A 26,954-nucleotide genomic window follows, 5' to 3' on the forward strand; every position below is an offset into this window, starting at 1 on the left:
TGTCTAGGAACATTGGGACCCATGGAACAAAACATTGGTGAGTTTTCATCTCATATATTCCAGACTTGGAGCCAAAAAGTTGGCGACCTGGAAATGCCAACAGGCACAGACAAAAAAAGCCACAACAAAAGTCTGCTCCCTCTGGCCAAAGTTGTAGGAAATGAATAGCCTAGGAAGATAGAAAACTTTTAGATAATAACAGCTCTACTCTAGCCAAACACCACAAAAAAATAAAAACTATGACCCAACTCCCACTCATACCAGCAAAGATCTAGTGGAAAGCTTAGACTCTACCTTCACCAGGCTGCAGCAAGGCCCCCTAACACTATACCCCTACCTCCCCAACTCCCTCTCAGGGTGGTGTTAGCAAAAGCTAAGTAGGGAACCAGGACTTTCATCCAGCCAGGTGGTAATCAGAACCCTATTACAGTATCAGTGGAGACCAGTGGGAAGCCTAGCTCTGCCTCCCCACTCAGCAGTAATGAGGTGCCACCACTGGTCCCCCAAACAGGAGTGGTGTTAGAGGAGGCTTAGCGAAGAATCAGCCCTTCCACTGTGGCAGTGTGGGGCCACTCTTCCTATGGTACCACTGGAGGCTACCTGGGAAACATCAATGAGACGCTCCTACTCCTCCTAACCAGGGAGATATAGGTGAACACTAGTAGGGAGTTGGAACACTCACTTTTGGCCAGCAATAATGAGGAGACCCCCTTGGATATCAGCAGAGGTCAAGTGGGAAACATGGCAGTAATGAGACAGTGACCCTACCCTCTTCTTCTGCCAGAAAGATGTCAGCAGAAGCCAGCCAAGACAGAAGGCTTCAGTAAGATCCAGAGTCTTAGAATATTCAAACATCTAGGTTTCAATACAAATCACTCATCACACCAGGAACCAGGAAATCTCAAACTGAATGAAAAAAAGAAAATCAATAAATACCCTCACCCAGATGACAGAAATATAAGAATTATCTGACAAAGATTGTATGGCAATCCTCATAAAAGTGCTTCAAGGAGCAATTAGGAACATATTTGAAACAAATGAGAGTATGTAATGTCTCAGCAAAGCAATAGGAAGTCTCAGCAAATAAATAAAAATATAAAGAATCAAATGGAAATTTTAGAACTGGAAAAATATGATACCTGAAATAGCAACTCAGTGGATGAGCTTGACAGAAGAATGGGGAGGACAAAAGAATCAGTAAACTGGAGGATGGAGCAAGAGAAATTACCCAACCTGAACAACAGAGAGATATATCCTGGGAAATGCAAAACCAAAAATGAACAGAGCCTCGGGGTCAGTGAGACTGTAACAAAAGATTTAGCATTCATGTCATCAGAGTCCCAGAAGAAAAGAAAGAGAACAGAGCTAAAAAAAAAAAAAAAAAAAAGTACTAAAGCCTGGAAACCTCCCAAATTTGGCACAAGATACAAATCCACGGATTCAAGAAGCTGAGAAAACTCCCAAGTAAGATAACTCAAATAAATCCACTCTAAGATACACCACAGTCAAACTTCTGAAAACTGAAGACAAAGAATCTTGCAAATAAGAGAGAAGCAGTGCCTTACCTACAAAGGGAAAACAATTCAAATGACAGTGGATTTCTCATCAGAAACCATGGAGGACAAAATGAAGTAACACATTTTCCAAGTGCTGAAAGAAAAGAATTGTCAACACAAAATCTTATATTCTACAAAGATATCCTTTAGTAACAAAGAGGAAATCAAAACATTCTCAGATAAAGAAAAACAAGAGAATTTCTCACCAGTCTTACCCTGAAAGAATGGCTAACGGAATTTCTGTAAACAGAAAAGAAATGATAAAAGAAGGAATCTTGGAACACCAGGAAAGAAGAATGGACATGGAAGCACACATATGAGTAAATACAATAGACTTTCCTTCTCCTTTAGAGATTTCTAAATTATGTTTGATAGTTGAAGCAAAAATTATAACATTGTTTGGTAAGGTTCTAAATGTACCTAAAGGAGGGACACCTGGTGGCTCACTTGGTTAGGCATCTGACTTTGGCTCAGGTCTTGATCTCAGGGTCCTATCGAGCCTCAAGTGGGACTCTGCACTCAGCTGGGAGTCTTCTTCTCTCTCTCTCTTTCTCTCTCTCTCTCTCCCACTGCCCCGTTCGTGTGCTGTCTCTCTCACTCACTCTCTTAAACAAATAAATAAAATCTTTTAAAAATAAATAAATAAAATTAGAAGTGGGGAAATACTTGAACAGACAATTTACCACATAAAATATCAGATACCAAGTAAGCACATGAAAAATTTCTCAATATTCTCAGTCATTAGGGAAATGTAAATTACATTATATTGAAATATCACTACGCACGTATTAGAATGGCTAAAATGAAAAGTGTCTGGCCATACCAAGGGTTGATGAGGATGTAGAGAAACTAGAACCCTCACAGAGGACTGGTGGGAATTCAAAGTTGTATAAACACTTTGGGAAACAGTTCAACTGTTTGTTAAAAAGTTAAACACACGCCTAGTGTGTGATCCAGCCATTCTTTTCCCGGATATTTGCCCAAGATAAATGAAAGCATATAACCATATAAAGACCTAGCAGTTTTATTTTTAATAACCCCAAGATGGAAACCATTCAAATGTCCATCAACAGGTGTGTGGGTGAACAGTTATCAAATGATTACACAGCAACAAAAGGGAGTGAATTATTGATGCACACTTCAAATGGATTGATATCAAAATAATTTTACTGAATGAAATAAGCCAGACAAGCAAGAATCCATAATGTTTGGTTCTATTTACATAAAATCCTAGAAAATGCAGAAGGCAGAATAGTGGTTGTGTGGGGATAGGGTTGAAGGACAGATGGGGAGAGATGGGAAGGAGGGATTTTAAAGGAACATGAGTAAATTTTGGCAGGTGATGAATGTGTTCTTTATCTTGATGGTAGTGATGGTTTCATGGGCCTATACATATGTTAAAATGTATCAAACTGTATGCTTTAAATGTGTGCAGTTCATTGTAGGACAATTATCAAAAATGCACTATTTAAAAAAGTCTATGATAATAAAGTTTTGACCATCGATTACAATTATTACAGAACTCTACCTCAAGTTGTATTTGTTGAGCATCTGTCTGATGCTATCAGCTATAATCAAACCACAGAATAACAGTAATGTAAAAATCTGATAGTTTTAGATTTCTTCCAAAGCCATCAAAATTAATTGTAACACTTGACTGGTTTGAAGGAGTTCAGATAATTATCAAAAAGATAATTCAAAGATACTCTTTCCTGAGAAAGTATAGAGACTTTTAATTTGGGGATATAACGGTTATTGGAAATTTGTTATAATGAAATCAAAGAAATAGAAACAACTTTTTAATGAGGGAAGGAAGGCTCCAAAATTAGAACTCTCTATTTAAAATAGTATTTGGCTGGGAGGAGTAGGAGACCTGAAATTTGTCTGGTCCCAGGAATTCAGCTGAATAGGGATCAAACCATTCTGAACACCTACGAACTCAACAGGAGATCGAAGAAAAGAATAGCAACAACTCTCTGAACAGAAAAGTGACCACTTACTGGAAGGTAGGACGTGTGGAGAAGTGAATCCCAGGCGATATTCGGGAGGATAGATGGCGGGGGAGGGGGACTCTGTGGGCCGCTACCAGCAAGTGATAGAGCCGCGGAGCACAAAATTGGAACTTTTAGAAGTCGGCTCCGCTGAGGGACGTTGCTCCAGTGGCTAAGCTGAGGGTGGAACCCTCGCGGGACAGTGTGGTCTCAGGACCCTCGGGGTCACAGAAAGACCGGGGGTGCCTGAGTGCAGCAGAGCTCCCAGGTTTCGGAGCAGGGAAGTGGGCTGCAGAGACGGAGCCAAGGTGCAGGCTCTCAGCTCGGGGTTGCCATAAACTGTGATCCGTGGCCCAGTCGGGCCGCTGCTCCTCCAGCAGGGACCCAACAAGCGACAGAGCTGAGGAGACTCCCCTTCCTCCCCCGGGAGGAGCAGTGCGGGAGCGCACCGCAGGGATCTGCTGGGTTTGGAGACTCCACACGGGGTCGGGTGCCAGAGATAGAAATGCTTGTTCACAGGCCGGGTGAGCACAGAGTGCGGCCGGAGACGAGAATGACTGACTGCTTTTCTCTGGGGGGTGCACTGAGGAGGGGGCCCCGAGTTCTCGGCTCCTCTGGGCAGAGATTGGGAGGCCACCATTTTCACTCTTGTCCTCCAAGGCTGTACCGAGAGCAGAGAACAAAAGCTCCCGGGAGCAAACCTGAGCAGATTACAGATTATTTAGCCCGGACTGGCAAGGGCAGGGCAATTCTGCCTCCAGCAAAGACATTTGGGAACCACAGCAACAGGCCCCTCCCCCAGAAGATCAGCACGAACAGCCAGCAAGCCAAGACCAAGTTTACCGATCAATGAGAACGGTAGAACTCCAGTGCTAGGGGAATACTGCACATAGAATTCATGGCTTTTTTACCATGATTCATTAATCTTTCAAAGTTAATTTTTTTTAACTGGTTTTTTTTTGAATTTTTGAATTTTTCTTTTTCCCCTTTTCCTTTTTTCAACCAACATCTTATCAATTCCTTTTTTAAAAAAAATTTTTATTTTTCATTTTAGAGTCATATTCTATCCCTTCATAGTAGTTACCCTTATTTTTGGCATATATATAGAAGTTGTTCTCTCTTTAAAATTTTGAGATACAGTTTCTTCTAACAGATCAAAATATACCCTAAATCACTAGTGTATGGCTTTGTTCTAGTCTCCTGCCTGATCACATTCTCTCCCTTTTTTTTCCTTTTTTTTTTAAATCTTCTTTCTTTTTTCAAACAACTTCTAATCTTATCAATTCCTTTTATAAAATCTTTTATAATTTTCATCTTTACAATCATCTTCCATCCCTTCATTGTATCAACCCTTATTTTGTACATATATGTCTTTCTTTCTTTAAAATTTTAGGAGGCACTTTCTTCTAACAGACCAAAATAAACCCAAAATCTAGTGTGTGGCACTGATCTATGCACTAGCCTGATCATATTAGATCATATTCTATTTTTTTGTTTTGTTATTGTTTGTTTTTGTCTTTATCTTTTTCTTTCTTTTTTTTTTTTCCCCTCTTTCTGTCCCTTTCTTTCCCCCTGGTTTCAGGTCTTTTCTGATTTGTTTAGAGTATATTTTCTGGGGAAGTTGTTAACCTATTAGCATTTTGTTCTCTCATTCATCTATTTTCCTCTGGACAAAATGACAAGATGAAAAAAAATCACCACAGCAAAAAGAACAAGAGGTAGTACCATCTGCCAGGGACCTACTCAATACGGACATTAGTACGATGTTGGACCTAGAGTTCAGAATCATAATTTTAAAGATACTAGTTGGGCTTGAAAAAAGCGTGGAAGTTATTAGAGAAACCCTTTCTGGAGAAATAAAGAACTAAGATCTAACCAAGTCGAAATCAAAAAGGCTATTAATGAGGTGCAAGCAAATATGGGGGCACTAACTGCTAGGATAAATGAGGCAGAAGAGGGAATTAGCGATATAGAAGACCAAATGATGGAAAATAAAGAGGCTGAGAAAAAGAGAGATAAACAACTACTGGATCACGAGGGCAGAATTCGAGAGATAAGTGATACCATAAGATGAATCAATATTAGAAAAATTGGAATCCCAGAAGAAGAAGAAAGAGAGAGGGGGGCAGAAGGTATATTGGAGCAAATAATAGCAGAGAACTTCCCTAATGTGGGAAAGGAAACAGGCATCAAAATCCAGGAGGCACAGAGAACCCCTCTCAAAATCAATAAAAATAGATCAACACCCCGACATCTAATGGTAAAACTTACGAGTCTCAGAGACAAAGAGAAAATCCTGAAAGCAGCTCGGGAGAAGAGATATGTAACCTATAACAGTAGAAACATTAGACTGGCAACAGACCTATCCACAGAGACCTGGCAGGCCAGAAAGGACTGGCATGATATCTTCAGAGCACTAAACGAGAAAAATATGCAGCCAAGAATACTATATCCAGCTAGGCTGTCATTGAAAATAGAAGGAGAGATAAAAAGCTTCCAGGACAAACAAAAACTAAAGGAATTTGCAAACACGAAACGAGCCCTCCAAGAAATATTGAAAAGGGTCCTCTAAGCAAAGAGAGAGCCTAAAAGCAGCATAGACCAGAAAGGAACACAGACAATATACAGTACCAGTCACCTTACAGGCAATACAATGGCACTAAATTTATATCTTTAAATAGTTACCCTGAATGTAACTGGACTAAATGCCCCAATCAAAAGACACAGGCTATCAGATTGGATTCAAAAACAAGACCCATCAATATGCTGTCTGCAAGAGACTCATTTTAGACCCAAAGACACCCCCACATTGAAAGTGAGGAGGTGGAAAACCATTTACCATCCTAATGGACACCAAAAGAAAGCTGGGGTGGCAATCCTTATATCAGACAAATTAGATTTCAAAACAAAAACTGTAGTAAGGGATGAGGAAGGACACTATATCCTACTTAAAGGGTCCATCCAACAAGAAGATCTAACAATTGTAAATATCTATGCCCCTAACAGGCGAGCAGCCAATTATATAAGGCAATTAATAACAAAAGCAAGGAAACACATTGACAACAATACAATAATACTGGGGGACTTTAACACCCCCCTGACTGAAATGGACAGATCAACTAAGCAAAAGATCAACAAGGAAATAAAGACTTTAAATGACACACTGGACCAAATGGACTTCACAGACATATTCAGAACATTCCATCCCAAAGCAACGGAATACACATTCTTCTCTAGTGCCCATGGAACATTCTCCAGAATTGATCACATCCTAGGTCACAAATCAGGTCTCAACCGGTACCAAATATTGGGATTATTCCCTGCATATTTTCAGACCACAATGCTTTGAAACTAGAACTCAATCACAAGAGGAAAGTCCAAATACATGGAGGCTAAAGAGCATCCTACTAAAGAATGAATGGGTCAACCAGGAAATTAAAGAAGAATTAAAAAAATTCATGGAAACCAATGAAAATGAAAACACAACTGGTCAAAATCTTTGGGATACAGCAAAGGCAGTCCTGAGAGGAAAGTATATAGCAATACAAGCCTTTCTCAAGAAACAAGAAAGGTCTCAAATACACAACCTAACCCTACACCTAAAGGAGCTGGAGAAAGAACAGCAAATAAAGCCTAAACCCAGCAGGAGAAGAGAAATAATAAAGATCAGAGCAGAAATCAATGAACTAGAAACCAAAAGAACAGTAGAACAGATCCACGAAACTAGGAGCTGGTTCTTTGAAAGAATTAACAAGATTGATAAACCCCTGGCCAGACTGATCAAAAAGAAAAGAGAAATGACCCAAATCAACAAAATCATGAATGAAAGAGGAGAGATCACAACCAACACCAAAGAAATACAAACAATTATAAGAACATATTATGAGCAACTCTATGCCAGCAAATTAGATAACCTGGAAGAAATGGGTGCATTCCTAGAGATGTATCAACTACCAAAATTGAACCAGGAAGAAATAGAAAACCTGAACAGATCTAGAACCACTAAGGAAATTGAAGCAGTCATCAAAAATCTCCCAACAAACAAAAGCCCAGGACCAGATGGCTTCCCAGGGGAATTCTACAAAACATTTCAAGAAGAATTAATACGTATTCTCCTGAAACTGTTCCAAAAAATAGAAATGGAAGGAAAACTTCCAAACTCATTTTATGAGGCCACCATTACCTTGATCCCAAAACCAGACAAAGACCCCATCAAAAAGGAGAATTAGAGACCAATATCCTTGATGAACATGGATGCAAAAATTCTCACCAAAATACTAGCCAATAGGATCCAACAGTACACTAAAAGGATTATTCACCATGACCAAGTGGGATTTATCCCTGGGGTTCAAGGCTGGTTCAACATCTGCAAATCAATCAATGTGATACAATACCTTAACAAAAGAAAGAACAAGAATCATATGATCCTCTCAATAGATGCAGAAAAAGCATTTGACAAAGTACAGCCTCCTTTCTTGATCAAAACTCTTCAGAGTATAGAGATAGAGGGTACCTACCTCAATATCATAAAAGCCATCTATGAAAAACCTACAGCGAATATCATTCTCAGTGCGGAAAAGCTGAGAGCTTTTCCCCTAAGGTCAGGAACACGGTAGGGATGTCCACTATCACCACTGCTATTCAACATAGTATTAGAAGTCCTAGCCACAGCAATCAGACAACGAAAAGAAATCAAAGGCATCCAAATCGGCAAAGAGGAAGTCAAACTCTCACTCTTTGCAGATGATATGATACTGTATGTGGAAAACCCAAAAGACTCCACCCCAAAACTGCTAGAACTCATACAGGAATTCAGTAAAGTACCAAGATATAAAATCAATGCACAGAAATCAGCAGCATTCCTATACACCAACAACAAGACAGAAGAGAGACAAATCAAGGAGTCGATCCCACTTACAATTGCACCCACAACCATAAGATACCTAGGAATAAATCTAACCAAAGAGGCAAAGGATCTGTACTCAGAAAACTATAAAATACTCATGAAAGAAATTGAAGAAGACACAAAGAAATGGAAAAACGTTCCGTGCTCATGGATTGGAAGAACAAACATTGTGAAGATATCAGTGCTACCTAGCGCAATCTACACATTCAATGCAATCCCCATCAAAATACCATCCACTTTTTTCAAAGAAATGGAACAAATAATCCTCAAATCTGTATGGAACCAGAAGAGACCCCGAATAGCCAGAGGAATGTTGAAAAAGACAAGCAAAGCTGGCGGCATCACAATTCTGGACTTCCAGCTCTATTACAAAGCTGTCATCATCAAGACAGTATGGTACTGGCACAAAAACAGACACATAGATCAATGGGACACAACAGAGAGCCCAGAAATGGACGCACAACTGTATGGTCAACTCGTCTTTGACAAAGCAGGAAGGAAGGTCCAATGGAAAAAAGACAGTCTCTTCAACAAATGGTGTTGGGAAAATTGGACAGCCACATGCAGAAGAATGAAACTGGACCATTTCCTTACACCACATACAAAAATAGACTCCAAATGGTTGAAAGACCTAAACGTGAGACAGGAGTCCATCAAAATCCTAAAGGAGAACACAGGGAGCAAACTCTTCGACTTCAGCCGCAGCAACTTCTTCCTAGAAACATCGCCAAAGGCAAGGGAAGCAAGGGCAAAAAGGAACTATTGGGATTTCATCACGATAAAAAGCTTTTACACAGCAAAAGAAACAGTCCACAAAACCAAAAGACAACCGACAGAATGGGAGAAAATATTTGCAAATGACATATGAGATAAAGGGCTAGTACCCAAAATCTATAAAGAACTTATCCAACTCAACACCCAAAGAACAAATAATCCAATCAAGAAATGGGCAGAAGACATGAACAGACATTTTTCCAAAGAAGACATCCAAATGGCCAACAGACACATGAAAAAGTGCTCAACATCGCTCGGCATCAGGGAAATCCAAATCAAAACCTCAATGAGATACCACCTCACACCAGTCAGAATGGCTAAAATTAACAAGTCAGGAAACGACAGATGTTGGCGGGGATGTGGAGAAAGGGGAACCCTCCTACACGGTTGGTGGGAATGCAAGCTGGTGCAACCCCTCTGGAAAACAGTATGGAGGTTCCTCAAACAGTTGAAAATAGAGCTACCATACGATCCAGCAATTGTACTACTGGGTATTTACCCCAAAAATACAAATGTAGGGATCCGAAGGGGTACGTGCACCCCAATGTTTATAGCAGCAATGTCCACCATAGCCAAACTGTGGAAAGAGCCAAGATGTCCATCGACAGATGAATGGATAAAGAAGAGATGGTATATATACACAATGGAATATTATGCAGCCATGAAAAGGAATGAGATCTTGCCATTTGCAACGACGTGGATGGAACTGGAGGGTGTTATGCTGAGTGAAATAAGTCAATCAGAGGAAGATATGTATCATATGACCTCAGATATGAGGATCTCTTAATCTCAGGAAACAAACTAAGGGTTGCTGGAGTGGTGGGGGGGTGGGCGGGATGGGGTGGCTGGGTGATAGACATTGGGGAGGGTATGTGCTATGATGAGCGCTGTGAATTGTGCAAGACTGTTGAATCACAGACCTGTACCTCTGAAACAAATAATGCAATATATGTTAAGAAAAAAAAAAGAAGAAGAAGATAGCAGGAGGGGAAGAATGAAGGGGGGGAAATCAGAGAGGGAGACCAACCACTAGAGACAATGGACTCTGAAAAACAAACTGAGGGTTCTAGAGGGGAGGGCGTTGGGGGGATGGGTTAGCCTGGTGATGGGTATTAAAGAGGACACGTTCTGCGTGGAGCACTGGGTGTTGTGCACAAACAATGAATCATGGAACACTACATCAAAAACTAATGATGTAATGTATGGTGGTTAACATAACAATAAAAAAATTTATAGATAAAAAAACTAAAATAATAGTATTTGCTTACAAAACCTTTAATTGCACTCAACTTTTTTTTTAAAGATTTTATTTATTCAATCATGAGAGACAGAGGGATAGAGAGAGAGAGATAGAGAGAAGCAGAGGGAGAAGCAGGCTCCCAAGGAGCAGGGAGCCCGATGCGGGACTCGATCCCAGGACCCTGGGATCATGACCTGAGCCGAAGGCAGACGCTTAACCATCTGAGCCACCCAGGTGCCCTGCACTCAACCTTTGAGAGAAACACTTTTCCCATAAAGTAAAAGGACATGTAGAACAAGGGGGTCAGACTGACCCAGAGCAGGAACAAGCGTCAATCAACATTATTGACAAGGTTTGGGCAGAGTTTTTTCAAACTTGTTGTCCTTTTCTTATTTAAAACGTTATTTTTAACATTCATTCATTAGGTCCCAAAGTGTCCTTGTGAATAGGTGGATTTATTCATGCATGTATTGAGTTGCTTGTGAAATCTGCCTTGCATTTTCACACAATAATGTCTTTCCAAGGTCGTATTATTACTTCTAATAGGAGCATCAATACAATTGATGTTGATTTTTCTTCATGCTGAAGCACTACGTGCGTAGCCCTGAAACTGTGCACTGGCTGCTTTTACCTGCTTCTGCCAGGGTTTTTTAATTATCTAAGAGAGGAAGGCTTTCTCTAAATCCATAGCTATTATAAGGCAAACCATGCCTAGCTCTTGTTGGTAGTTTCGTTGACTTATTATGCAGCAGTGATAGAAAGATAAAGCTTCCTCAGGTAGAGGAGCAAGGAGGAGACAGAACCAGTCCAAAGCACAGGCAACTAAGTCTTTAAGATAGTGTTTATGGAAAGAAAGAGGGTGGATCCTGGTTGTAGCATGGAAACAAAAGCAGAAGTTGACTCACTTGAGTGTGCTCATCCTCTAGACATGCTGGGACCTCAGAGGCTGGTGGAGGAAAAGAGAAGAAAGCTGGGAACTGCCAGGTCCAAGACTAGGGCACCAAGATTGTAAAATAGGACTGACCCCCTAATAAGGGTATGAAGCAGCCATCAACATAACAAGTAAAAAAGATGTGGTTCCCATGAGCTCCTAGGCCAGCATTGATATCAAGGTGGAAACTTTTGGGCAAAAAGAGCAAGATCACAAGATTTTCTAGATATTATGGTCTGTGGTATCTGGCTCATGATCTGTTTTTGTAAAAGTTTTATTGGAACACACATCTGCTCAGGCTACAGTGGTAGAATTGACAGAGACTGTAGGGTTTACAAAGCCCCAAATTTTTCTATCTGACCTTTTAACACAAAATGTTTGGCAACCACTGTTCTACAAGATGATGAGGGTTGGAGTCAGCATTGCGGTGCCAGTTGATGTGTTTGGTTCAAAGACACACCCTAGGCATGGGTTGAGGGAGAAGAGTCAAATGGTAAGGTATAGACTGGATGTCAAAACCACCACTGACTGCTTTAGAGTTCAGTACCTCAGGTATAGGCAAAATCTCTCCTATTGACAGGACAAACATGGTGGGAATTCAATCAAGAATGAGGCTTAGCAGAATTGTGGAATTCAAGCTTACCTTAGTTAGAGAAGATGCCAAGTCTAGGGCAGCGAGTCCAATTTCAGTGACCTGCTGGGAGATTTGAACCAATGGTCAGTTTCAAGTGCTTAGGGCTCCACAGCATTAGAAGCTAGAAGGCAGAGGCTGACCCAGAAAGAACTATCAAGTCCAAGTAATTTGGATCTTTCTTCTAAAAAATAGGCGCTATCGTCTCTATTTCCTCTTCAATATGGTAGCTTATCACCCTCATCAACCCAAGGTAATGAGATGGAAATTTCTCCTGGGTAGGTTTGCCAGATTTAGCAAATAATAGTACAGGACATTGAGTTTAATTTGAATTTCAGATAAACAATGAAAAAAACACTACAGATAAAGGGCTGGTATCCAAGATCTATAAAGAACTTCTCAAACTCAACACCCAAAAAACAAATAAGTCAAAAAATGGGCAGAAGACATGAACAGACACATCTCCAAAGAAGACACACAAATGGCTAACAGACACATTAAAAAATGTTCATCATCACTAGCCATCAGGGAAATTCAAATCAAAACCACACTGAGATATCACCTTACACCAGTTAGAATGGCAAAAATTGTCAAGGCAAGAAACAACAAATGTTGGAGAGGTTGTGGAGAAAGGGGAACCCTCTTGCACTGTTGGTGGGAATGCAAGTTGGTACAGCCACTTTGGAAAACAGTGTGGAGGTGCCTCAGAAAATTAAAAATAGAGCTTTACCCTATGACCCAGCAATTGCACTAGTGGGTATTTACCCCAAAGAAACAGATGTGGTGAAAAGAAAGGCCATAAGCACCCCAGTGTTCATAGCAGCAATGTCCACAATAGCCAAACTATGGAAAGAGCTGAGATGCCCTTCAACAGATGAATGGGGTAAAGAAGATGTGGTCCATATGTACAATGGAATATTACTCAGCCATCAGAAAGGATGAATACCCAACCTTTATATCAACATGGATGGGACTGGAGGAGATTATGCTAAGTGAAGTAAGTCAAGCAGAGAAAGTCAATTATCATATGGTTTCACTTATTTGTGGAACATAAGGAACAGCATGGAGGACATGAGGAGAAGGAAGGGAAAAATGAAGGTGGGGACATCGGAGGGAGAGATGAACCATGAGAGACTATGGACACTGATAAACAAACTGAGGGTTCTAGAGGGGAGGGGGGAGGAGGGATGGGTTAGCCCGGTGATGGGTATTAAGGAGGGCACGTACCGCATGGATCACTGGGTATTATACAAAAACAATGAATAGTGAATCACTACATCAAAAACTAATGATGTATTGTATGGTGACTAACATAAAATAAAATTAAAAAAAAGCAATGAAAAAATCTTAATATAAGTATGTTTGAAATATTGCATTGGACCTTTTTATAATAAAAATTATTTATTGGAATTCAAATTTAACTGGAATCCTTCGTTTCTTCTGGCAACATCATTCCTAAGAAACTGGCCACCAATTTGTGATAAATCATGACTAAACTAAATATTTTGACTTCTAGGGCAGTGAGAAATTTCTAGTCCTTTGGTTTCTCCTCTAGTCTTTTTTCTGCTTCTCCCTCCATCCACATACAGACTTCTTCCTCACCTCTTTCTAGTTCCTCTACACCACTTCCTTTCCAAGGGCTGTCTGGGAGAGAGGACCAATCGCATCTATCAGCACTTCCAAGAATTATAATACGGTTTCAACTGCCATTGATTGACCCAGAAAAGGGCTGAAAACTGAGAAAGAAGACGTCAAGCTTCTTAACGTGACTCACAGGAAGGAAACCTGGTGAACAGACAGTTGGATGATAGGCTTCTGACTCACAAAGTTTTTTTTGGCTAAAGATTTTTAGGCATCCATCACCGTTAGTTTGCTATTGAGAAACCGCTGAGGTTTCCCTGGCAGTGCACAGAATGCTGTCTTGGTGCAAAAAAACCCAAAACAAACCAACCAAACAAAAAACATGTGGCTTTAAATTAACTTCTGGGCACTTGATGGTTCCACACATTGAATTAAAATGGGCATTTGGGGAATTTGTCTTTATCTGAAAGCCTCAGATAAAAAGCAGAAGGCTCTCTGAGGGCCATTATGCCAAAATTGTGTTCTGGGTAGACGTTCTTAGGAGAGGCTCAGGAGAAGTCAAATCTGTGTGACTTGCTCTATGCTGCAGTCAGTGGATAAACCTCACCTGCAGTGAAGACGATGTGGGTGAAGATTATGCTCAGTGAGACTTTAGGAGCTTGCGTAATATGTAAGATGTAGAAAATATTAAACTGATGTGATTTTACCCTTCCCCCCATCGAGCATATCTTTAGCAACCTTTCCACAATGGTGGCAGTGTTGGAGGCCATTTGGGTCTCCCTTCAAGAATTTGCTGGTCAGCTGTAAGGTGTGTAGTTAGCTTACAGCCTCCAGATATTAGCACCTTAAGATCTGCTTCACCTTTTGAGCTGTGGCCGTGGTCTTCCTGGGGCATCCCGCAACCAATGGCTGAGCAATAGCTGGGTGCTAGGCCTGGCCATTTCTTTTCAATATGGGCTTCCTCTAATGAGTGATCTGTGTTCTGGAATTCCCTGTTGAGATGGCCAAAACTTAAGAGTGGTCTGAGGCTCTCCCTGTCCAGTCTTGCTTTCTCAATCTTTTATCTTCACAGTGTCACTACCCAATAAACGTCCTACCTTCTTAATTCTGTCCCAGTGTCCTCTTCTCTGGGGACACACTTGATACAACCATCACGGCCCCGAGGAAGTGGGCAGGCCAGGTGGCAATCTAGGAAAGGAAAAGATATTTTGAGGGGAACATTCTTACCAGAAAGGAAGGCGGGGTAAGGCATACTCTTTCCTGCCAAGGAGAGTACAGAAATAAGAAGAGACATGGGAGCAGGGTCAGACCTTTCCATCTTAGGGTGCCTCGCCTCCTCCTTGGAGTCAAGCCTCATTGGAGAGGGAACCATGGATGCATTCAGAAAGGTAGGGGGAGACTAACAGTATTGGGGTAAGTAACCTACTTTCCCCCATATAACCTGGAGGAGTCTGAAAGCACTTAGGAGAAGCCCCACATTTGTCTTGGCACCATAGCTTGAGTGGGACAGGGCAGCATTAGCAGACGGAGGGACCTTGGTATCTCTTTATTCCCACATGCTCTGCTGAGGGTCAGGGATCACTGGCAATGCAGAAGCCTGAGGTTTGGAAACGGAGGCCAGTGAGATCAGACGGTTTGATTTCTAGGGGCAAGGGCAGCGTCGATGTCCCATGCCATTGCATGCCAATAAACAAACTCGACCAGAGGCAACTGGGGATACTAGCACAGACTAAATAGGACCAGAAACTCAGCAGGGGAGCCCACCAACACCAGAGTTCACCATGCTATTTCCCACACCCATAGCCACGTAGTAATGACACCTCCACCAATCAGAGACCCAGGTGCTATGTTGGGAGACCTGGGGATAGTGGAGGAGTCCGAGATATGCTGACTGAGTGTGCAAGTCTAGCCTTTTCCTCTAAATTCTATAGGGTTGTTTTTTATTTTTTAAACAAAACAAAGAAGATGCATATTTTTGCATGTCTGAGTGTGTGTGAATTAATTGGTGACCCCGTTGCACTTGAATAAAACATTTCACATTTTGAATTTTTGCCCAAGCAACGGAGTTAAGGAGAGGTCAGGCTTAGCATCTCCTAAGTCATATCTGGACAGCAACTTCCTGCAGAGAACCTCCACGGACTGGATAAATTACATATCCATGTACGGTGAATATTTGGCTGCTCTCTTGACCACATTTTCCAAGGGATGGGAGATAAACCACTGGTGATAGCCAAGAGGATTTTAGGTTGTGTGTGAACACCAGCAATTAGCACTGAATCACACCCAAAGTATCTTATTTCCAGTTTCTCAGCCCTTCTGATCACGTAAGAGCAAGTTTTGGTGGTGTTCTTGTCTCTGACCTCTTGAGCGCTTTCCAGTTCCCCTCCTTAACAAAGTGAGAGCAGACTTCAGACTGAGTAGAAGAGCATGAGCGGCCTTCCAGTCTCAGGTTATTTCCCAGGAGACAGCCACTGGGACCCTTCAACAGAAGTCAAATCATGCCCCTTCTCTTCTTAAGACCTTCCCATGTCTCCTCATCTCACTCACAGGGAAAGCCCAAATCCCTTCAGTGGTGCCAAGGCCCTACTTGCACGGACACTTACCGTCTCTCCTCCACGCATCCTCTTTCTTTCACTGCACCAACCTCTGGTTGGTCTCGAATATTCTTGCCCCAGATACCGGCACAGCTCACATCTTTATCTGTCAGGACTTGATTCAGATGCCCCGTTGGCACTGAGGACCCCCCGGCGATGTTATCTGAGATTGCAAATCTTACAAATCTCTTGTCTCCTTCTGCTTTTTGCATGTGTGCATGCGCAATATATTTTACTTACTCGGAATTTTTTTTTCTTAATTTTGTCCTTTTTTTAGAAATTTGTCATTCTTATTTCCTGCCTCTCTCACTTGAACGTGAGCTCCATGAGAGCTTCTGTCTGTTTTGTGTACTGCTGTATCCTCAATTCCTAAAACAGGGCCTGGGATATATTGAATGCTCATGCTGTATTTACTAGTTGAATAAATGAGTTCTCAGCTTGCTCCTACTTGTTATTGTATCAGGTCTTCCTTCTCCCAATGTCTCGCTTTTTAATTCTCTTCCTTTCCTGGCAAAGTGAATGCAAATGGAACAACAAAAAAATCCCCACAAGATGCTATAATTCCCCCTTCTCAACTTCATGGAAATTCTGATACATATATATATTATGTATATATGTATTTATATTATAGATCTTCCTAGGCTTGCAATGAGAACATGTGCTAATAAACCCATTATAAATTGAAAATACTGTAAGTCGAAAAAAAAATGCATGTCACACCCCTAACCTACCAAACATCATAGCTTAGCCTAGCCTAAGTTAAACATGCTCAGAATATGTACCTTAGCCTACAGCGAAATCATCTAATACAAACCCATTTTATAATAAAATGTTGGCCGTCTCATGTAATTTATGGAAACTGAAAGTGTCAAGCCGAATGGTTGGGTGGGTCCTGGGTGGCTGTAATTGTATCACTGCCCACCCTCGGGATCGCGTGGCTGACTGGGCGCTCTGGCCACCTTCCTGTCCAGGAGCACCAGAGAGGATCATCTTGTGTATCCTTAGCCCAGGAAAAGATCAAAATTCAGAATTCCAGACAGGGTTTCTACTGAATGTGCATCATTTTCGCACCATTGTGAAGTCGAAAATCATTCAGTCAAACTATCATAAATCAGGACTCTGTATTTTTTTTTCCTTCCAGATGGGAGATTTGGGCTCTACAGTGTCTAGGGAAGAGAACGTGGGAAATTCTTTGCCTAGCCGGTTTCTCTTCTCCCCCCAGCTCCCATTCATTCTTCTTCCCTCCCTCCTTGCTGCCCCTGCTCTTCTCCCAATCTGTGTGGTGAGCTCTTGGCGTCAGCAGATTGCACCTCCGGGCAGGGAGGGCTGAGCCCCAGGCTTGGTGTCCCAGCACAAGGACCATCTGCCAGGCTCCTGCTTCTGAGGGCTGCAATTCAGGGTCACCGCGACGCTAGACTAAATCACAAACCCAAACCTAGAACCCTGAAACTGAGAGTACCATGGAAGGCCCTGCAGGCCCAGCTCCGCCCAGTAGGCCCAGCTCCGCCCAGTAGGCCCAGCTCCGCCCAGCTGGTTGACTTGTTTGCTGTTTCCTCTTGTCACCGCAGCAACGTGTCGGGTTGTCAAGGAGATAGGAGGGAACATTCTGGTGAGAAAGAAGCTCTCCAGAGCGTGGGTGGCAGCAGACAGTCAGTCATCGAGGACAACACCCTACTCCTTGGCTCCGCCTCTCCACCCACACCCCACAAAAGGCACACAAGGAGCTGGAATTCAAGGGGCTGACTTTGGAATTCCAACCAGACCTTGCCCACATATACACTCTGGTCCTTGGTGCCCTTAGAGGGAGAGGTTCTTGCTGCTGGATCTGTGGACTTCTCGAAGCCTTGGGGGTGTATTTGTGGTATAAGAAGGCACCTGGTGTTTTTCAAGGGTCAGAAGAGACTAGTGGCTGAGCTCTTCTGCTCTCCTGTGGATGTAAGGCTGTGATAGGGCCCTTGATCACCATGGAGGACCCGGGAAATCGGAAGGAGAAAGGCCAGGGCAAAGCCCTGGGACCTAGGGATTCCTCCTGTGAGTTTGCCTGCCTTCAGTCGAACATGGTGCACCGTGGAGACATCCACCCCAAACTCCAAGAAGGAACACTGCTGCCCAACCCCTAACTCTCATGAACACCGAAATAACAGGACCCGATCTGACAAGCCTTTGGGAGTACACAGTACTGACATCAGAACGCTGCTAAGCACACCTTCATCTTCACAAAGCTTGTGTCTTTTCTCGTAATTGTCTCCACATTAAAAGGGCTTCATGTTCCCTATTTTACAGATGAGAAGATGGTCGTGGAGCCACCTTCTGCTACCAAAAAGTGGCAGGAAAGCCTTGAAAGCCTGGGTCTCATGATCTAAATGTGGGGTGTTTCCCGGCCCCTCCCGGCAGATGAGTTCCTTAAAAACGAGCTGCCCGAGTCTGAGGCCTGAAACCACAGGGCCTACTGATGTGGCTGTGAACTGCTGCTCTCCGGCCAGAAAGACAGAAGCCAAGTGGAAGAGGAACCACACTGCCCTGGAGGACCTTAGCATGTCTCACACATGCTGAATATTTACATGTGTTCCCTGCATGGTCTCTATGGCAACTGGCTGAGGTGCAAAAATGCTTGGTTGGTATTTTTAAGAGGACAAGAAGAGAGTGCTCCAAGATCCTCTTTTCTCCCAGCGAGCCAGGCTATTTCCATCCCCTGGCTTCGTGATGTTGCTCCCAGCAGACATCTGGCATGAAGACCTCCAACAGCAGGGAACCAGTGCATTAGTCCAATAGGCGTTGGAGCCTCACAGGATGGAAGGATCTCATCTCCTGCTCCCTCTTCCAGGCAATTATGTGCAGAGTCAGGAAGGGATTTTGTTATTAAGAAGTCTCAATGGTAAGGAGCTGAGAGATTGTGGTTTCCAGCTTTTAACCACAACATTTAAGGCGTGTCTCCATTTTTCTTATGGTTTCCAGGGCACGTCATTATCTAATTCTCCCTGAAGAGTCAGCATTGCTTTATGATGCATGTATATCAATGATGTGCGCTGAGGCGCTGAGCCAGCGAACAACATCTTTGTCAGAAACCTCCCTCTTCCATCCGTTTTCTGGCACTGTGTCTTGAAATTGCCCCTCACCCCCTTTCTAACTCAAATGCTGCATGGGAATCTGTGGGCAGGAATGAAGTCTACGTTGCCATGATGAAAACTATAATTCAACACCATGTATGTGCGACAGAATATTTTAACTCTCAGCACCCCAGTTTGTGACTTATATGACTTAGGTGGTGTCTGTTAGTGCCTCGTGTGTCAAAAAACACCATTCTACGTGCTTTGGGAGGAACAAGAATAAAGGTGACTCCCCAAGGTCTTACAAGCTAGTTTAGCTAGTTTAGCTAAGCTCTTTTATAGCATTGAAGAAAGCATTACACGCTCAAGGTGGGACACGTCTATTAAAGCCCATATGAAAAAGAAAGCACCTTTGCAAATGTCCCAGGTGGGGCTGGGTTCACGGGCAGTCATTGGCGCAGTTGTCTGAGACTCATGCTTGGGGGCCTTGCTTGAGTTTCACACAAGACACTGCTGGTGGTCTTGCATTTCCTAACTGATCTCTGACTTTGTGTTTTGTCAGTGAAGTCTGATGGGACAATGGAACTCAGCTCACTGGTGGTCCTGCCCCCCACCCCAGCTGCTCATGACCCAGACCTCACCTGACTTCCTTTTCCCCACCCCATTCCAAGCCACCCAGTGTGGCTTACCAGGTCTTATCAGCAGGCAGGAGACCCCATTCTCCCTTCTGCTCCCCATAGGAGACCTGGGAGCAGATGCAGGGAGGGATGGGGTGGGACACGCACCCCATGGCATCTTGGAGAAGAGCCTGGCAGTGCCGCGGTGCATTCCACCTGCAGTGGTCCTCTCATCTACCCCCAGCCGTGTAGCCAGTGTGTGCTGGAGGGTGAAATCTCCTTGGGGGCACTGTGGGTTGAGGGGACAGGCAGTGTGTACCCTGCTCTTGAGCCCCACAATTCTGTAGCCAGACCAAACACACTCCAGCGACTCCCTGCTATACAGTCTAAGCAGGTCTTGAGTAGCTGTCATAAATCAAACCAATCCTGACTTCCTACCAGTTCAATTATGGCAAATTAGATTCTGTTCCTCGGAACCCATTTAAACCATAAAAACACCAAAACTAATTATGAAAGTGAAATGCGAGTCCTATGAGGTCATCTCATAAGTGCATTTAATATATTTGAGATTTGTAATATATTAATATAATCATGATATTACTATATGTATAGGTATAAAATGAGTTCCACATCCTAAGCCCTTACAAGCCCTTGCTTATTATGGAAAATCAAGCGCAATGTACAATTGACATCATACGTGTGCCTTGTGGGAGATTTTCCTGCAGAGACTGGACTGACTGAAGCTGTGTTCTCTAAACTTGGGCAGACATTTTAGGTGTTGAAGTGTCATTTTGATGACGATTTCTTTCAACACTCTTCTAGCTTTGGAAAGGAAGAGTTACAAATAACAAGGCATAAGATTCCCCTCAAAGGTATATTTTTAGCAAAATAACACCTTGTAAATTTTCCTCTTGTGCTCAACAGCTAGGCGGCTGCATAGAAGGTCTGTCCAAGCCGACACACACTAACTGGTAATCTGCCATGATAGGAGACCAACCCCGGGCTGTGGGCAACAAGGTGGGTGTAGAAATAAGTAAGAAGGCCCTTGCCTCTAAGAAAGAAGCACATCACATAAATTTGTGGCTGCAGAAGGGAGCTGGCCTAGATCTTATGGGTGGTTGGCAGGTCCTTCTTAGCGGCTTATTCCAACCCGAGCACCATATTGTCAGCAGAAGGCTGCTGGCCCAGGCTGACCGTGGACAGGGCTTGATCACTTACAGGCCATTGGGAGTTGCTGTCCACAGCCTGACACATTGGAGCCTTGCTTCCTGTTCTCTCTCCAACATCCACATTGCTTTTGGAAAAGCGCCATTTCTTGGGTCAACATGAAGATTACCCTGTGGAAGACCCTGGAAATATTAGCTATAAGTAACCAATATTATCGAGGGCTTGCTACATGTGAGGCACCATGCCACAGTCCAAGAATACAGTCCTTCCTTTCAAGGTTTCATGGTAAACAAGAGAAGGTGTATATGTAAGCAAATGACAAAATAAAATATGCATTGAAATCAGGCATGGGAAAGTGACAGTCAAAAGACCTAACCTTAAATCTCAGCCTTGACTAGCTGGCTCAGTGGCTCTAGTTAAGCCCCATAACTTCCCTGGGCTTTGGTTTCTTTATTTGTAAATAGATTTATGGCTGAGGGGAGAGAGGTTGTCTATTTGGTTTCCTGTTTTAAAATTGCCTGTCTCGGGCGCCTGGGTGGCTCAGTTGGTTGAGCGTCTGCCTTTCAGCTCAGGTCATGATCCTGGAGTTCTGGGATCAAGTCCCGCATCGGGCTCCCCACTCAGCAGGGAGTCTGCTTCTCCCCCTGAACCTCCCCCCTCTCATGCTCTCTCTTTCTCTATCTCATTCTCTCTCTCAAATAAATAAATAAATAAAATCTTTTAAAAAAATAAAATAAAATAAAATTGTCTGTCTCTTTGAACCTCCTAGAAATAATCTGGGTCCATAAGCAAGATTCTCTTTGACCTGTGTATGGGTTTTCAAGGGCTGCCGTGACAAAGTACCACAAAATGAGTGGCCTACACAACAGAAATGTATTGTCTCACAGTTCTAGAAGCTAGTAGTCTGAGATCAAGGTGTTGGCAGGTTGGTTCCTTCTGAGGGCTGTGATAGAGTCTGCTCCATGCTTTTTCTCTTGTTTCTGGTGATTTGCTGGCAATCTTTGACCTTACTTGGCTTATACAGCTCTGTCTTCAAGTTCATATGGTGTTTTCCTGGGTGCCTCTATGTGCAAATTTCTATTTTTTATAAGGTTACTAGTGTTATTGGAGTAGGTCATATACTTCAGTATAACCTCATCATAACTGTATAACCTCATCTTAGCTAGTTGTATTTGCAATAAGCTTATTTTCAAATAAAGTCACATTCTGAGGGCTAGGACTTCAACCTATAAATTTTTAGGGGAGACAATTCAAACCATAATAATAACCTGTTTTACCCTTTTTTTTACCTTAGAATCCTTGGTCCACCCTTATTCAAAACAATAAATCTTTTCATTTCAGTTGCCAGCTCTAATCAATTGGAGTGATTAGCTGGAGTGTTGCACAGAAAAGGGTTGTGAACTAACATCCAAGATTAATGGGAAAGGTGATTGGAATTGGTTCAGATTTTTTTTTAAAGGGTACAGGATATAAGAAATAGGGGCTTGCCATTTGTCTGCTCACCCAAGGAGCAGAAGACTTTAAAATCCTACTGCTCATTCCTAAAGGAGGGACGTCACCAAAGAATGAGGAACCTGCAAACCTGCTTTTTTCAGATCTCTCTAATTGAGATGATCCCCAAAAGGTGGTTGCCAGCTTGCAATCTTGACACATCCAATAATTCTTATAGGGCATTTTAGTCTGGCCTATGAGAATAATCAAATCTGCAGTAGGACTCAGCTAGTTGAAGATGGGAGCAAAGGGAATTAAACTTTCAGAAAGGCTTCATCAATCAGTCTGGGCTTTCTGAATGTTTTCCCTGTTGAGATTGAGAACTTGCTTTGGCTAAAGAGTTGCCACTGGAACCAGATAGGAAATGAGCTTCTGGAAGCACCAAAAATGAATCCTCACTCCCACTCTTGACACCGACTACATCCAAATCACCAGATGATGACAGCTGCTGTAGAAATCTAAGCAAGTGGAAGGATGCCCATCTTGGTACAAGAGCCAAGAGATGGGGAGCAACCGGAAGCTGGTTATCTGTGTCATTGTGGATATAAAGAAAGTATTTTCAGGACACAGAGGGGAAGTGGCTGGGGACCCTAAAGCCAACTTTGACTCTCCAGGGAAGTTCTTCATTTTTACTTCATCTTCTGAGGTCCTTGAGGAAAACCTAGCAGACCAATCAAGGCCAAAGCCTGCTCAGCACCAGAGAGTGTTTTAATTGAGGCCTTTGTTTCTAAGATATTCATCTAAAGTATGACTATCACTGATTTGAAACTTTTCCCAACATGCTAGGGAATCAGGATCACATCCAGGCACTATTTCACATGTTTCCCACTGGTGAAGGCTACATCCTCTTCAATGGTGTGGTAGGATTGACTGCATTCATGGCCCATTTTCATGCCTCCCTGCATCTCCCCCTTTAGTAGTGTCCTCTCACACTGATTCTTGGTTTGGTCATGTAATCAACTTTGACCCCAACAGAGTCTTGAAAAACACAGCCAAGCCATCCAGCCAAGGCCATCCTAGACCAGCTACCCACAGTCACCTAACAAACTAACCACAGGCACATGAGTGAGCCCAGACCACACCAGCCAAGACCAACCCAGACCAGTAGAACCACCCAGCTGAACTGTAGACTTGTGAGAAGTAAGAAATGGTTGTTATTTGAAACCACTCAATTTGGGGGTGATTTGTTACATAGCAATAACTAACTGCTACATATTATCTCCCACATGTGGGCTAAAGAGGGTCAGAAAAAGATTAGGTGTAAGCTGCTGGAATTCAATTGTGACTAGGAAACTCTGATGAACTGACAGGGCAGGTCTGTTACAAGGTTATTTGCATGAGGTGCCTCCCAGGAGAGAACTCATCCCAAGGGAAGAACAAGTCAAGCAGAGAAGCTTGGCCCAGGAACACAAACTTAGTCATCAGAGGCTGAGAAAATCCACCCTAGTGTCTATTATTCTAATGGGTCTTCTGGCTTAAGCTCAATGGAGTCTTGTCTGACTTATATGTTGGAGGGTATAGGTAAGGTATAGGCAAAGGATTATTTCACAAACACATGTCTAGGACACAAATACAAGCTCTCCAGCTTTGGGCTCAGTGTGGAAAATTGTAGAGCTAAAGCAGCAAGAGAGGGTCTACATGAACAAAGCACAAGTTTGGTACCCAGAAGACTCCAACACCTCCGTCAAAGATAGAGGACCCAGAAGAAGACTAAGTCACGTCTGTCTAAATTGCTATCTTAATTCACTATTTCATTCATTTATGCATTCAACAAGCACTGAGGGCTATTCAGACTATACCAATTAGGTTACATTGAGGGGAGACAAATGCATTCATAAAGTAGGGTCCCTCCCCATAAGGAGCACACAGACCGGTTTACATTTAAAACTAGGCCTGACCTCGTGCACTCTAATTGATTTGTAATGGCTGCTGAGAGCATTCTCTTGAGCATTTGAGAGGTCACATCCTGATTCCAAGGAGTGCTGTGATTGACTAGCAATGTCTGCTTTGGCCACATACTTGTCATTCCGGTGGCTGAGTTTTATGTCTTGGCTCCATAGTAGCAGTTAGCTGTAGACTCATGAATTAGGCCTCTCACATGTATTATATGTAAAATCCATCTGTCACTGCCTGTTCTTGCCTTAGCTGGGTGACAGGGGCCGAACAGATACTGAGGAAGGTGGTTCTGAGTCAGCATTCTTCTTTTATAACAAATGGACATGATATTTTCTCTCTTATCTATTTCTGCTCCTCCCCTGCAAGTCAGAGATGTAATCCACAAAATGGGAATGAGGTGGAGTGGAGTATGAAGTGGGCATCTATGCACGGTGACAGAAATTACTCCACTTTCCTCCAGCAGAGTGATAAAGAGTTTGAGGATGTCAGAGACTGTGACTTAGCCTTGAAAATAAGCACTGAAATATTACCAGCCCATACTGACTTGGCGTCATATGGGCAACAAAATAAAGAAAATCCTACCAGTCAAGTTTCTTGTATTTACTCAGTATGAACGTGGTTAATCGCTTGACAGACTTGGCAAGCTGCAGGAACAGGAGAGTGCCAGGCAGAGCTCCCCGTGGGCATTTAATGAATACCGTGGATGAGTCCCAGTAGCTCAACTGAGGATCTCAGCCTGGATTTGGACGTACAATCCTTGGACAACTGTAGGGGAGACAAAAGGTGTTTAAAGTCACTGTACTAAATTCATTGTTGCTACAAGTCTGTTTGTTTTGTGAACCATCTAGAACTCAAAAGGCCAAGTACTTAATAAGTATGTAACCGAATATGGCTTTCATAGTCAGCAAGACTTGCTCTCAAATCTCTGTTCTGCCTTTCTCTAATGGTGTGACTTTGGGGAAGTGCCTTAACCCATTTTTGTCTGAAAAACAGGGATAATAACAGTACCTATCTCAGGGTTTTTGTTCAGATAGAATGAGTATGGGAAGGGCTCAACAGAATGGCTGGCATATACTAGGTACTCAATAAATGATAGCCATAATTATTAGCGATGACGTTCTGGACTCTTTTGGGTATCTTCCACACACCCCCTTTATGCCTTCTCCTTTCCACTCACAAGTGGGATCGGGCTCCAAATCCATGTGGCCAGAAGCTCTGGGCAGAGGCCCTCTGTGGGCCCCATCTCCTTCTTCTCAGCTTCACCTCAAGCCATCCTGCCAACACAGGGCCATAGGGCAGTGCCCATGTTTCCAGGAGATGCTGTCTCTCAGTGGCCTGGTTCCCATTTCCAGGCCTCTTTTGGCCATGTGTCACACCAGACAAAGCCTTGTGTCAGCGAGGCCCAGGCCATTGTGACACTGAATAATGAGAGGGACAGCAGGGGAGGAAGAAACAGAGCTCCTACTCCAGTCTAGGCCAACAGCACCCCGGAAGCCACAGGGACTGTTGCCACTCGCCGAGGACAGTGCCTGCTGCCCAGAGCGGGCCTCCAGCACTGGAAGCCACAGGGCCCAAGCAGAGCCACACCCGCCAGGCTGCATTGCTGGGCCACCATGATCGGATCAACTGGCACGGACAGGGTGTTGGGGGACACATTTTAGAGAGAAGGTCATGGGAGAGGGAGGTAGGAAAGATGCCTTCTGGTTCTTACTCTCTGGGCTTCAGTTTCCTTTACTGTTGAGGAAAACAAGACAAAGAAACAGAGTATCTGGCCCATTGTGTGGCTGAGCAGGAAAAGCATAGGATTTGATGGACAAGTCTCTCCTTCAACACTTGCCTCTACTGCCTTCTGCCTAATATTCTTGGGCAAGTCCCATCGTCTCTCTGAGTAGCCTCAACTTCCATATCTGTAACACGGGGACCATCACGAGGTTGATGGGGGGAACATATGGGATAGTGTATGTCTCGGTCTTTATAAGGCAGGCAATTATATACACAAATATTTCTTTTGCTTATTTGTCTTTCTGTGCCTCCTTTTTCCTCTGTGCTGCCTCATTCCCACTTCTCATTTATTTCCTTTTTTTCCTTACTTTACCTTAGGCTAGGGATTTTCAAGACATATCCACCAAAATGCCTCTAACAGGCAAAAAGTATAAAAACGATGTAGTCTAAAATGCTCCGTGCAAGTGTGAGATTTCATTGGCATTGGCTGGTGAATCTTGTGCTCGCCTCCACGATCTGTCCATGTGTAGCAGTGACTGTTCTTGGTTGAAAACAGCAGAGTCCATTCCTGCTAGCGCCAGCAGAATAAGACATTGAGGGCAACTGTGGATTTGAAAGGTGAATCAGAAAGTCATGCTCTCCACACTCAGGAAACCTGCCCAACCCCCGTGGCAGGGGCTGCCCCAGTGAATCCCCAGTGGCATCAGCCTTGAACACAAACACCACAGCTCATTCCAGATGGGGCTTCTTTCTCTGATCGCACTGGAGAAGACACTGAAGATCCAGCACTACCTATGTGGAAAACGACAC

At 43.2% G+C, this 26,954-nt stretch overlaps 1 long non-coding RNA gene across 9 annotated transcripts in view; it reads right to left on the bottom strand.

Moving 5' to 3' along the window:
- The window catches only part of LOC113913971, a 76,635-nt gene extending 50,865 nt beyond the window's left edge, over positions 1–25,770 (bottom strand). For 4 of the 9 annotated variants that reach the window (XR_003517323.2, XR_003517328.2, XR_003517324.2 and 1 more), the window contains exons 1-4: positions 25,600–25,770; positions 25,005–25,187; positions 14,708–14,798; positions 12,042–12,095 (exon numbers count right to left, since the gene is read on the bottom strand). This is a non-coding gene — a long non-coding RNA (uncharacterized LOC113913971). Of the gene's footprint in view, positions 1–11,372; positions 11,414–12,041; positions 12,096–14,707; positions 14,799–25,004; positions 25,188–25,599 lie in introns of all 9 variants that reach the window. The other 5 variants (XR_003517326.2, XR_003517327.2, XR_003517331.2 and 2 more) reach the window with 3 other exon arrangements.
- Positions 25,771–26,954: the final 1,184 nt, after the last annotated feature.

Source organism: Zalophus californianus, chromosome 11 (genome assembly GCF_009762305.2).
Source record: "Zalophus californianus isolate mZalCal1 chromosome 11, mZalCal1.pri.v2, whole genome shotgun sequence".
Lineage (NCBI taxonomy): Eukaryota > Metazoa > Chordata > Mammalia > Carnivora > Otariidae > Zalophus > Zalophus californianus.